General features: G+C 39.0%; 1 protein-coding gene across 4 annotated transcripts in view; it reads left to right on the forward strand.

Annotated features, from left to right (window-relative positions):
• Window positions 1–13,922, forward strand: part of nectin1b (nectin cell adhesion molecule 1b) — a 230,068-nt gene that overhangs the window by 120,668 nt on the left and 95,478 nt on the right. The gene's annotated exons all lie outside the window — the stretch shown is intronic.

Consider the following 13,922-nt stretch of genomic DNA (forward strand, 5'->3'; position numbering starts at 1 on the left):
TTGAATTGGTTGCCATAAAGTCAAGTCATTTAAATCTGTGAGTAGTTTATCAAACACACTCTGCAAGATTTGTTTTCCACCAGTTTGATTGTTTACATCTGTGACATGTTATAGATAATACTCAACAGCTTCAGTAGCACATTCTCAATACACAACCCAGACGGCAGAAAAAATAAGTTGGCATTGTACGTTTCTGCAAACCTCTGGATATGTTGAATGTTGATGGTTCTGAACCAGCAATACATTTCATTATTATACAAAACTATTTGGTTAAAGGTGCAGTGTGTAGGATCTGGAGGCATCTACCGGTGAGGTTGCAGATTGCAACCAACGGAAGCCTCTTGTTCATTCTGGGCGGCTGTAGAAACATGGTGGCTGGTTCGTGTTAAAATAGTAACGTAACAACGTAACGTAACAACGTAACGTAACAACGTAACGTAACAACGTAACGTAACAACGTAACGTAATAGGGATGCACCAATACCAATACTGAATGGATATCGGGCCGATACTGATTAAAATAGGTGTATCGGTTATCGGTGACAATGGGGCCGATCTATTCAATAAAATTGTATGTTTATATATTGGAATTTGTATTCCTGTTTAAGTTTTGACCAATTTGTTGCTGCATTAAAAAAGGTTTACATTTAAATGGTAGTTCCTGTTAATTTTGATGATTTTCTACCAAGTTGCTAGTGTAGGATTTATTAGTTCAATGATAAAGAACAATTAAATTTTTTTATATCTACGTATTTATTGGTCAATTTTGTTTTACAAAGTTAGGAACAGGCATACAGCTCATTAACTAAACACTGGTATCGGATCAGTGCTCGGTATTGACCGAAATCCAAAGCCCGTAACGTAACATAACGCAACATAACGGCGTAGCGCAACGACATAGCGCAACGACGTAGCGCAACGACGTAACGCAACGACGTAATGCAATGACGTAACGCAACGACGTAACGCAACGACGTAACGCAACGACGTAACGCAACGACGTAACGCAACGACGTAACTCAACGACGTAACGCAACGACGTAACGCAACGACGTAACGCAACGACGTAACGCAACGACGTTACAACAACCACCCTTATCAGGCTTTCTTACGTTACATAACAAGCGTAAAGTCAACGTTTACTTTTGGTTTCACACAGGACATGATCAGCGGTTTCCTGGGTAAAAGTCCAGTTTTTGTTTGACTCCTCCCATCCTTCTTTAGGGGACTTTCTCACTTGTTAGACCTGTTATCATATCACATAACTTTCAATAGCAGTAGTTCGATATACTACGTCACTTGTTTTTACCGAACGCAAAAAACGTCCAGATCTGTGGTTTGCAGAAATGTACATTGCCAACACTTTTTCCTGGCGACTGGGCTGCAATAGAATAGTGTTTGGAAACATTTCATGTGTTCACTTACACATCCATCTTGGGGCCCTGATCGCTACCTAGATAGCAGGACAAAAAGCAAAGGAATGACTCACACTGCATGTGCAGGTACCGACAGAGGGACTTCCTGCCATGAAGCATCTTGTCAAAAGGAAACGTGATACACAAGTGTTGATTTAACAGGTTTTCTTTTCTTCTAATGAATAGCCTTGTGGGGTTAAAGCTTCCCCGTTTGAAGAGAAGGTATTCAGCAATGGCAAGTGGATGCCTGGCTGATTGCTTCATGAGTAACTTGGCATAATGTGGCTCTTGACAAGAAAATACACGAGAACACAAAGCTCCACTTTAAACCTCAAATTAAACAGCACCACCACAAAGCTCAGCACACATTCAGGGGAGCCGGTTGCTTCACACCACTGCCGACTGTGTCAGATGTTATTTATTTGTCCTCTTTTGTTTCTCGTTCTAATATAATAAATGTGATATTCTTTAGAAGAAAAGTAGTCGGCTCATACCCTCACTGTAAATATGCGAATGTCTGTCCATGAGTATTCGTGGCCATCAGTTATTCACAAAGAGGTCTGAGTGTACACAGTGCATCGCTGTTTCTACTATTTCAATGACACAGTTGAGGGATGTTTTCTTGTGAGTGACCCTGGGGCATCAAACTGTAGCACTACATGCGCTCATGTCACTGAAAAAAAATCTAAAGTACAGCCCCAACAAAACCCATCTATCAGCCGGCTGCAGTGCATGAGAAGTACGTTGAAACATAATTCACGTGGCCTTGATGTTTTTTATGCCAGAATCACAGTTGAATGACGACCAGGGCTCTGCCATCAGAGGACATCTCTCTAAACACAGGGTTTTATCTGGAGGGACCTGGTGGGCTGTTACACAATATGTATCTTCACAGAGTTTGGATGAAACATAAGCAAAGAATAGTTCGGTTAAAATGACTGGGTAACACTTTATAATAACCATTATATGTAAATGGTAAATTGATAGTTAATTAAACTTAGTTGTAATTATAGTTAATAGTTAATTAGTTAGTAGTTATTTCAAAGTTAATGAAATGATCATTAATAATGTTAACTAATTATAAGTAATGATATAATTATTTAGCTTAGTTATTTTATCATTAGTATGAGAATCAGCACCTCTAAATCTGAGGCCATGGTTCTCAGCAGGAAACCGGTGGTTTGCCTACTCCGGGTAGGGAATGAGTCCTTACCCCAAGTGAAGGAGTTTAAGTATCTTGGGGTCTTGTTCGCGAGTGAGGGGACGATGGAACGTGAGATTGGTCGGAGAATCGGAGCAGCAGGGGCGGTATTGCATTCGCTTTACCGCACCGTTGTGACGAAAAGAGAGCTGAGCCGGAAGGCAAAGCTCTCGATCTACCGTTCAATCTTCGTTCCTACTCTCACCTATGGTCATGAGGGTTGGGTCATGACCGAAAGAACGAGGTCGCGGGTGCAAGCGGCCGAAATGGGTTTCCTCAGGAGGGTGGCTGGCGTCTCCCTTAGAGATAGGGTAAGAAGCTCAGTCATCCGTGAGGGACTCGGAGTAGAGTCCTTGCTCCTTTGCGTCGAAAGGAGCCAGTTGAGGTGGTTCGGGCATCTAGCACGGATGCCTCCTGGGCGCCTCCCTTGGGAGGTGTTCCAGGCACGACCAGCTGGGAGGAGACCACGGGGAAGACCCAGGACTAGGTGGAGAGATTATATCTCTACTCTGGCCTGGGAACGCCTCGGGATCCCCCAGTCAGAGCTGGTTAATGTGGCCCGGGAAAGGGAAGTTTGGGGTCCCCTGCTGGAGCTGTTGCCCCCGCGACCCGATCCCGGATAAGCGGTTGAAGATGGATGGATGGATTTTATCATTAGTTTGTGTAATATTAAATAATTGCTTTATAAATTCTATATTGTATTATAGCTGAAAGGAGACATTATAACATTTTATATACTATTTATTAGGTATTGGTTAGTGATTACCAAGTGATTTGTAAACCTTTAAGAAATCGTTTGTAAAACATCTGTAAACATTGCATAAATAGATGGACCAGAAACCAATTATTAACCATTGACAAAGTATTAACAATATATCTAAATAAAGTTTATAGATGCTTTACAAAGTATTTATTAACCATTTAACAAGGTGTTATAATCATCAGTTGCAACTTTAAAATAGCCATGCAAATAATGTTTATAAATGGTTTACAAACCAATTATTAACAATTAACAAAGTGTTACAAATATCTAATTTCTGCAATGTTTATAGATGTTTTACAAACAATTTCTTGAAGGTTTGGAAATAATATCTTAATCATCAACATACTTTATATATAAGTAATACAATTGTATAATGTGTGCAACAATAAACTGTTAAAATAACAGAATTGTTAATAATTAGTAAACATTATTAATTATCATTTATTTGTTTGTTAACATTAAAATAATGATTAACTAAGTTTAATTAACTATCCATTTACCATTTATAAATGATGGTTATTATAAAGAAAAAAATAAATTGTTACCAATGATTGCTAAAGAAATGAAATGATGTCCTGTATGATATCATTACTGTACCTCACACCACTTCAAACATACTGCTGATCAAATAAATTAAAGGAAATATTCAGCATTTTGGGTAAATATATATTCTGGGTAAATACGCTTCTTTTCTTTCTTGTCGACAGTCGTACAGTATAAGGAGATTGAGAGCGGGCTCGATCTTCTCCCCCGGCTCTTGGCAAGAAAGCACATAAGAGTATTTCCCAAAATGTCAAAGTATTCTTTCAAACCTACTATTTATTCTTTCGCTGAGACAACCAGATACATTCAAGGTATGAGATCACACTGACACATATTAGATGAACAGGAAAAACAGGCTGCCCAGCAAATAGAGAAAAACAGTTGAGTTCAATAAACTTTATCCATCCCCCCCAGGCACAAAAACAACAAACACATGCTACAGTATCGCCTATACAACGCTACATCAGCTGTATCCACCAGATACTGATACATAACAACTATACCCTCCAGTGCAGCAATAAACACGGTGTTCAGGGATGTTAAGAAATATAGTTCAGTTACATTTATTGTTGTTAAATGGCGTTTCAGCACTCTGGGAGTGATGTTATATTACAATACATGAGGCAAAGTTTTGTTTTTAGTGCCGGTTAAATTGCTAAATCTGATTACATGCTGTTGTATTATATGTTGTAGTGCAGAAAAACAAGGGGAGCGGTATTGGTTTTCTACCTTTATATTGAGCGACGAATTTCGACTCTGGTTCTGTAGTTGCCATAGTGAAAGTGCTTTGTGTGTGTGTCTGCTTTGAAGAAGTTCTAATAATAAGTTGTTCAATTAAAAAGCAGATTTCACTGCTTATTAACAACTTTTTTTCTCAAAGGAATTGGCATTATTGTGACAGCAAATTACATTTTTTAAGACTCTCCAGATAACACACAGACAGGCCTGGAACTGCTGGACTCACCCTGAAAATCCTTCTGTTTTGACACATCATCACCATCCTTCACCTGTCACAATTGACAGGAGTCAAACCCATCCTTAGACCTGCGTACTCAGCCTTGTTTTTCCCCAAATACTTCACAAGCTTTTAACTGGCTCAAAGGTCAAACAATTCAACCAAGCAGCTTCACTGGAGAGTGTCTTGCTCTTGAGCAACCTGAAGGTCAATTAACAGAAGTAAAGAGCTGTCGAACATCAGCCTTGTTTACGAGGATGAGTTAACATGGCAGCAACTCTGTAGTGGCTGCATAATATGCTTTGGTAATCAAAATCAAGTTTAATATAATCAAATTTGAGACCAGACCAGAGTTATGTATCTATTATTTTGTGCCAGTGGTAACATTAAACCTGCAAGTAGCCACAATTCTATAATGACCTTTCAGCATATTGTAATTCAAGTGTTCAAAGAGAAAATTAGACTTCTGCACCTCCTCATGGCTCTGTTTTCAGGCTTTAGAAAATGTAGCCTGTGACGGGAGACTTTGGCCAATCACAGGTCATTTCAGAGAGCGTTCCTATTGGCCGTTCATTCAACGGAGGCAGCTGTCAATCATTCGCAAACTCCGATCAAAAGGTGAAACTAGGCAGGGCTGATCAAATAAGAATCAATATTCTGTTACTGTAATACCTATTTCTAGTCTCAAATGTTTTCAGAAACATCTTGTAGTGTACTGTTTAGCTCTGGCTGGTGGGCGGTGCTTGGTATTTCCTCAACTGATCTCAACATGGCTGCCGGTCCACAAACTTTCAAATTTTACAACTAAACAGTTCACTACAACATGTTTCTGAAAATATTTGAGGAGAGAAATAGGCATTACAGTAACAGAATATTGATTCATATTTGATCAGCGCTGCCTAGTTTGACCGTTTGATTAGAGTTTGCGAGTGATTGACAGCTGCTCAGAGACGGCAAGGCTCCAGCTCGGCACTGATTGGTTGTGAAATCTGTGAAATCTTGCAGATGCCATCAGGGACACCGGAGGACACAGAGGAACATGATTTTTTTCAGATTACCTGTCTCATGCACTACTGTCAGAATATAGTGACCGTTTTATAAAAATAACTTTCTTTAATCAGATTTGCTCCTATTCTGCCCGCTGCTGCTTTAAACCTATTGCCTGAGTCTTCCAAAAATGTGCTTTTGGCTACCAGCGGCTAATTTAGTCTTCAACACTTGTTTCTAACAGGAGCTTGTGAAATGTATTCACTAAAGCCTGGGTGACATGCTTTAATTAAAACAAAAATCATGCTGCTTTATTCGGTTTATAAAATAATGACAACACAAGCTGCAGTGACAGCTCATGAACAGAGCTGCAGAGCAGGCTGGAAATACCTGCAGGGCTCACAAAGAAAGGCTCCACAAGAGAGATGAATGAAAAACAACTGGATGAAATGAACTGAAAGACAGGAAGACTGAAAGAGCACACATACACACACACACACACACACACAAACACGAACGCACGCACGCACACACACACACACACACACACACACACACATACACGTCTTAGATATGATTCCAGAGGCCAATTTCCTATTCGATCTGGTAGACTATTCTATTTTTTATTTATTTTTTCAATAGACTATTCCAGTTTTTGGTTTTGAGATGAACTCTGGTCTTGGCATTTTTTCAGGAAAGTGACATCAGTCTCAGTACTGGCTCTCGTGTCTGAGCTGTGAATGTGATCATTACAGTGAACAGATCATCGGAAATTGGGAAAAATTTCAAAGTAGCAGAAAACCACGTGTTATTATGGCAAAAAAAGTGCCTTTAAAGGTCCAATATTGTAAAAAGTGAGATTTTCCTGTTTTTTTATATTATAAAGCAGGTTTAAGTGCTATATAAATACTGTTAAACTATCAGAACACTCAATATATGGAGAAACACACACAGCCCGTATTCAGAAATTGTGCGTTTGAAACAAGCCGTTAGGATTTCTGTCCATTTGTGATGTCACAAATATACAATATTTAGACCATTACATGGTTTTAAACATAAACATTCTGAATGTGTCCCACTTTGTTTCCTGTGGCAGTGAATGTGAATAACATCAGCTGACAAGAAGTAAACATGGACCCAAGCTGTTGCCTGGTAACGCAATTCCGTTGCAATTCCATTGAAATGCACTAAAAAGGAGCGTTTTGGACAGAGGGTAAATACAGATATATTCAGGCAGACAGTATGAGGAAAATAATGTGTTTTTCGAACATTACAGCATGTAAACATGTTCTAGTAGAAACACAAAATACAAGTATGAACCTGAAAATGAGCACGATATGGGACCTTTAAAGAAAAATACTTAAAGGGCGGGTCCATTATTTTCAGGGTTTTTGAGGTTTTATATCATTCTGTAGCTTCACAGTGGTGTTCAAAATCCGAACATTCACATTTTGGTTAAGGTACGTATGTTTTAGCATCGAAGCATTATTTTTCCAAGAAAAACTTTTTCCCACGTGATGATGACGCTGCCTCATATACAGTATATGTATATACAGTATACAGTATATATATACTGTATATATAGTCAGCGTATTACGTACAATAACTTAGATGGCAGTCGGCATGCTCCCAGTTTGGAGACGCAAACAAGAGTTCGGGCACAGAGGCTAAGCAATGTACTGTTGTGAACAACGCGTTAGTTCAGATCCAAAAGTCAGACAATAACACAAACTAACTAACCGATCGATGCAGCGGTAGACCAGCAACTCCTGTGTTCTGTGAGGTAAAATGACTGTTTTTGTTAATGGAGTCTGGTGGCTTTGAAGAGAGCGTAGATAACGGATGCAGTTTTCCGTCAAAAAAGGCTGTCTGATGGCCAGGTAAAGTAGTGAAAATGTTCTAAATATAGCGTACACATAACTGATATAGATTTTTTTTAGGTGGCTAAAATATCTTTTTCTGTTGCTCCCGTCACAGCTGTTTGACCTCACCATCAGACAGCCCTTTCTGACAGGGAACTGAAGCTGTTATATCGCTCACTTCAAAGCCACCACACTCCATTGATAAAAAACACTAGTTTTACCTCGCAGAACACGGGAATATACACACATACCCACCTTCAAAAAATCCAAACTAATCCTTTTAAGTTATTTCCAAACTTAACACAGCTAACTTTGACTTACTGTATAGTGCTAGCAATATTCATAACTTTATTGATTAGCTTACTTTGGTAACCTACTTCACTGCTTTTTGCTAACGGCTGAGTGGCCGTTTCCATTTGAAAACACCATAAAAGTATGCAGATGGACCTGCTCTTTATTTTTATTTATTCATTTTTCCTTTTCAGATTGAATGTGTTGGCTGCCCAAAATTATGTATTTATTGTTATTGTGATCTGCACTCATTAAACATATGCTTTTATTAATCTGAATAGCAAAGATTCACACCAGAGCAGATGTGCCTATTTAGATGACGACAGCTCTCCGAATGTTTCTGAGCAACTTCATTGTGGAGGACCCTGATATGATTTTACGTACCTCATAATTAAGTGCCCGTTCATCCATCAGGTGATGTCTTTTATACTTGCGGGGTTGAGCTGCAGTTCGTGTTGTAGCATTCGTCTCCTGTCATCTATTTTCAGGCCAGAATGAATCAGCTTCTCCTCTCTTTTTTTTGTTCATTTTGACACCCGACAAAACTCATCGCCTCTAAGGGAATTGGAGTAGAGGGTCTTGTTTTGTTCTGGCAGTTCTTTCAGGAATGGCCATCAATCAGGTGATCTATTGTGTTAGTGAGGGACCTTTCTCTATTGAATTCATCACTTGCTGCAAAAAGCAGATGCTACAAAGGTATTGAAAGTTTGCAGGGTGCATTATAATCTGAAGTGAGAGAGCCACAGTGAAAGACGAGGGACCAGTGCTTCATAATGATTCCACTGCCAGTTTCGACGAAGGACGAAGTGACCCCATTGGACGGCGCCTCGGCTTTTGACAGAATTTGTATTACATTGATATTCTCTCATGATTATCCTCCACAGACCATGTTCTGGTATAGTGATTCCCACAAAACAAAAGGAGCAGCTCAGATTATATGGCATTTTCCAATGATTGGAAATAAAGCCAAGATTGTGATGAAGCACCGCAATAAAAGAACGGACTTGAACTCCTTTATAATTGGCTTTTTTTCATTGAAAAAAGAAACAGCACAGTAATCTTTCTGATTGCAGCTGTTTAATCAGTCTGCCATTGAGGTTTTTTGAGTATGTTTGTTTCTTGACAGATTTTTGAAAAATGAGCAATCTTTTTTCCATGCGGCAACCAAATGTTGATAGATTTGGTAGAATGTCAGCAGGCTGGAACAAAAAAAGAGAAAAACAAGAGGACAGGAGTTGGTTTGGATTTGTCCATTTCGCCTGATGCTCCAGCTGATCGATGAGAGGGTCCGGCGGTGAGCTATCGGGGAACACATTTGCTTCTTGTTTCAAGAGGAACTGAGGAAGGAGTACTTTGTAAGTCTTAATTTGCTGGCATTGTCAGTCAATGCCTGGAACTGCCCAGACGAAGGATAAACAAAGTGTAGGCTCTGTTTAGAGAGCCTTGGATGGAGGGGGGAACCAGAAACAAAAACAAGGATCCTAGTGGAGTGTGTGCAGCATTTCTGCGGATGAGGACTTTGGGAACAATGCATGTTTGTTTTGGGTTAAGACAGAAATAGAGATTATTTTGACGAGCCTCAGTGATTCCCAAAACCGCACTCATGTCAGAACTTGCTTCGCAGCATTTCTCTGTTTTTGCAGGACCCGACAGAACTAATACTGCCTTTTCAGATCCTCATACTTGTTTATCTCAAATGCCCATAGCAGAAACAACTACTTTTTATTAGGGCTGTCAACGCGTTAAGACAAATTCATTTTAACGCCACTAATTTCTTTAACGCATTAACGCAATCGATCTTTCAGAGGTTGTTCAGTTTTAAAGCTAGAGTGAAGACACCGGTATCATATGAAACTAGAAAAAACCTAAGAAATCCATGTCACCCATGTCACACTAGCTTGTTGGGAAGGAGGTTAAATAACGCTATGAACTTTTGGAGAGGAAATACTGGCATGGCTATTTTCAAAGGGGTCCCTTGACCTCTGACCTCCAGATATGTGAATGTAAATGGGTTCTATGGGTACCCACGAGTCTCCCCTTTACAGACATGCCCACTTTATGATAATCACATGCAGTTTGGGGCAAGTCATAGTCAAGTCAGCACACTGACACACTGACAGCTGTTGTTGCCTGTTGGGCTGCAGTTTGCATTGTTTTGCGTTGTTAATTGATTTCCGATAATAAATATATACATAAATTTGCATAAAGCAGCATATTTGCCCACTCCCATGTTGATAAGAGTATTAAATACTTGACAAATCTCCCTTTAAGGTACATTTTGAACAGATACAAAAATGTGCGATTAATTTGTTATTTATCGCGATTAACCATGGACAGTCATAAATATTATATATTATATATATATATATGTAATTGATTTTCTACTTTTAATTTATTATGGATCCAAACACAGAGAATTAACTTTGTGAATTTCCTCTCCTTTTATCTCAATAATCTACCTTTTCAGTTGTTTTTATTGTAACTTTATGCAAATTCTCGTCACGAGCGTGGTTCATTGTCATTTTTTGCAGATTTACACAAATTCCTTATTTGCAAGTATACCTTTAAAATACATGTTTCAGTATCATGTGGCCCTTGGGATGCCAGTGACAAACACTCCAAGTAGCACTTTACAGAATAAATCGTAAACAGTTTTTATGCTCTGTGGATTAATCATCTTTGAAGATTTAGATTTTTCACTCAGCATTTTTTTTTTTTGATCAACCACTTGCATATCTCTTTCTCTGGTTTTTCTTTTTATTGAAATTCTATTGGAGTTCTCTGTCTCGTGGTTTTCACTCTGCACCGTAATTATTCCCCGGCCCTGATAATGACGGCAGCCTGTGTCTCCGGTGCCTCGGTGCTTGTTAGGCTGACATTCAAATCTGGCTAAGGCTCAGTCTTTCTCACCTACTTCGGTGTAGCTTTTAATTGTTGCTGTGTGAAAGTTAAAAAAGAATAATAATAATAATGTGGTTGTTCCCACCCTCTGCCAGCCCGGACCAACATGGCTCCCACACGGTGTCTGTTCTGAGGTCTGCCGTGGAACAGTTTTGTCAGCTGTGTGGTGTAGGAGTGGATAATGGCATGCTTACTACAGATGTCTCTAATGAGTCATGACAGGCAAACATTGGAACGCAGCCGTGGTTATTAAATTCACTGGATAAGGCTTGATTTGAATAGTTGTACCCCTGATCACACAGTGAACTAGAAGAAAATGCTGCTTGTAACTGCAGCGTGATCACTGCAACCCCATATTATAGAACACATACAAAAGACCACAACTCCTTCAATTTGACTCTACAATCACACAGCATTTCTTGACTAAATTAGCAGTTATTTGCAAATTTGTGATTTTTGCCAAAGCTACAGGACACCTCTTATTGTATTTCCTTTTGGAAGTTGTCACAGGCACAGTCTGAATCAAACATAATTTGGCTTCTCTGGATGCTCTTGAAATCTTGCACCATTTACCATAAATCTAAACTAGCCCTGTCAAAGTTAACACAACGATGATGCATTAAAGCTCATTTGTTTTAATGCCACTAATTTCTTTAACGCATTAACGCAACTTGTGATTTTTAGGTTGGAGCAGGCTCAGTTTTAAAGCTAGAGTGAAGGTACAGGTATCATATGAAACTAAATTCCGTTGGTACCAACCATGCCAAACTAGCTTATCGCAACCGAGGTTAAATAACGCTCCAAACTTATGCAAAATTTTAGCGAGGAAAAACTGTCATGGCCATTTTCAAAGGGATCCCTTGACCTCTGACCTCCAGATATGTGAATGGGTTCTATGGGTACCCAAGTCAGCACACTGACACACTGACAGCTGTTGTTGCCTGTTGGGCTGCAGTTTGCCATGTTATGATTTGAGCATATTTTTTATGCTAAATGCATTACCTGTGAGGGTTTCTGGACAATATTTGTCATTGTTTTGTGTTGTTAATTGATTTCCGATACTAAATATATACATATATTTGCATAAAGCAAGCATATTTCATCCACTCCCATGTTGATAAAAGTATTACATGCTTGTTTAGGATACATTTTGAACAGATAAAAAAGGTGAGACTAATCACGATTATATATTTATTCGATTGACAGCCCTAATCTTAACAGAAAATATCATACCTTTCCTTGCAATCTATAAATGCTGCAAAATAGTAACTTTTAAGTACCACTCAAAAACTCACACCCCTATAGCTCAACAGAATGTTCATATTAGATGGTTCTGCAGAAACCTGCATACATTCAATGATAATGTTTGCAATTTGGTAACAGATTGACATTTTTGGAAATATGCTTATTCACTCTTATAAATGTATCTGTGAAATGTAAGACTGGTAAACTTAGCTTAGCACAAAGACTAGAAACAGGGGGAAACAGCTAGCCTGGCTAAGTCTAGCGGTAACAAAATCCACCTCGATTGACTCTACAGCTCACTTACAGTATTAACAAGTTGATATCTTGTCCATTTAATCTGTAAAATTGCCATTTTACAGGGAGTCATATGCCGGACTACATCTTTGCTCTGAGCTGTTGCCAGGCAACCAGCGGAGACTCCAGGAAGTTACTGGTACCAGCCAAGAAAGAATACTTGACTGAAACTTGAACTCAAACAAAAGGTCACGTGAAAATGCCTCAGTTCTTCAATACTGCTTCCAAAAAACTCTGATTATATCACAAAACTCAAGGTGAATCATTGTTTGCCACAAGAAGCTAGGCTACGAGTAGTTAACAGTGGCAGATGTTTTTTTTTTTTTTGGGAAGGATGGGAGGAAAACCAACCCACAGCGTCATGCTATTTTACACTAGTTGGATCTCTACTGTCTTTCTTTATTGAACAAAAGAACATAATTCACATTCAGTATAACAATAATAAAAAAGCCAGGAGTATATCACAATAAACAATCTATTATAATTCATATAAAACCTACATATGTTAAGTGTCTTCACATATTGCTCAACATCCTTCAAGAAAACAATAAAACAAGGTATTTATTGTTAAATTTATATTTATGAATAAAAGATGAAAAGAAAAGAAAACATATAAAATGTATTATAAGAAAATATTGTTTTGCACCAGCAGAGCAGAGCACTCCCTTCTCACCAGCGGCGTCCTGCCTCTGTCGCATCCCCCCCCCCCCCCCCCCAGTCCAAATCCATTTTCGCCTTTAGCTTACAGTCATTCAGGGCTGCTGCAACAAGCTCATTGTTGCGTTAGATAATATGCTACTGTATTCATCTATCGTGTTACTGCTAGTTCGTCACGCCCACGTACTTGCGCTGGTAGACAATTGAAGATGGAACTTAGAAATCATCATTGGATCCAACGCATTGTCAATATTGTATTCTTCTGGTTGTTTGGTTGATGACCGCTCTCGGAGTGTCATTTTACATGTTTTGGCCAATCCCAGATTAGCATGAAAAACATACATTGAATTGATAGAAGAGGTCCCGCCTCAAGGGAGGACAAGGACCTGGCCTCCCTTGCCCCCCACCACCACTTTCTTGCCTGTCCTGCAGGTGTTGGAGCATTTTAATGAGAATTTATTAAATAATGGATTTATTGAATAATGGATGACCAGGAGCGAAAGATCTCATTGGCTGGGCTAAGTGGGCGGAGCCAAATAACCACCGTTTTTTCCTGGCTAACATGCAAAGATACATTAAAGCTCCACTAATATTATAATTATATGGGAGGATGAAGAGCAAATCTTTTTTTATATTAGCAATGAATGAAATGATTGTGGGTAGTCTGTGAAGAGGTTCTTGCATTATGATCCCACAGAGAAATATCTCTCAATGTTGCAGCTCTGTAGAACTTGTTAGCCTCTTTTAGCTCATTGATTTTGTTTTTTTTACAGCCATCAGATTTACCGTCTAGTTCAGTCACAATACT

This window comes from Sebastes fasciatus, chromosome 7 (assembly GCF_043250625.1).
Source record: "Sebastes fasciatus isolate fSebFas1 chromosome 7, fSebFas1.pri, whole genome shotgun sequence".
Taxonomy (NCBI): domain Eukaryota; kingdom Metazoa; phylum Chordata; class Actinopteri; order Perciformes; family Sebastidae; genus Sebastes; species Sebastes fasciatus.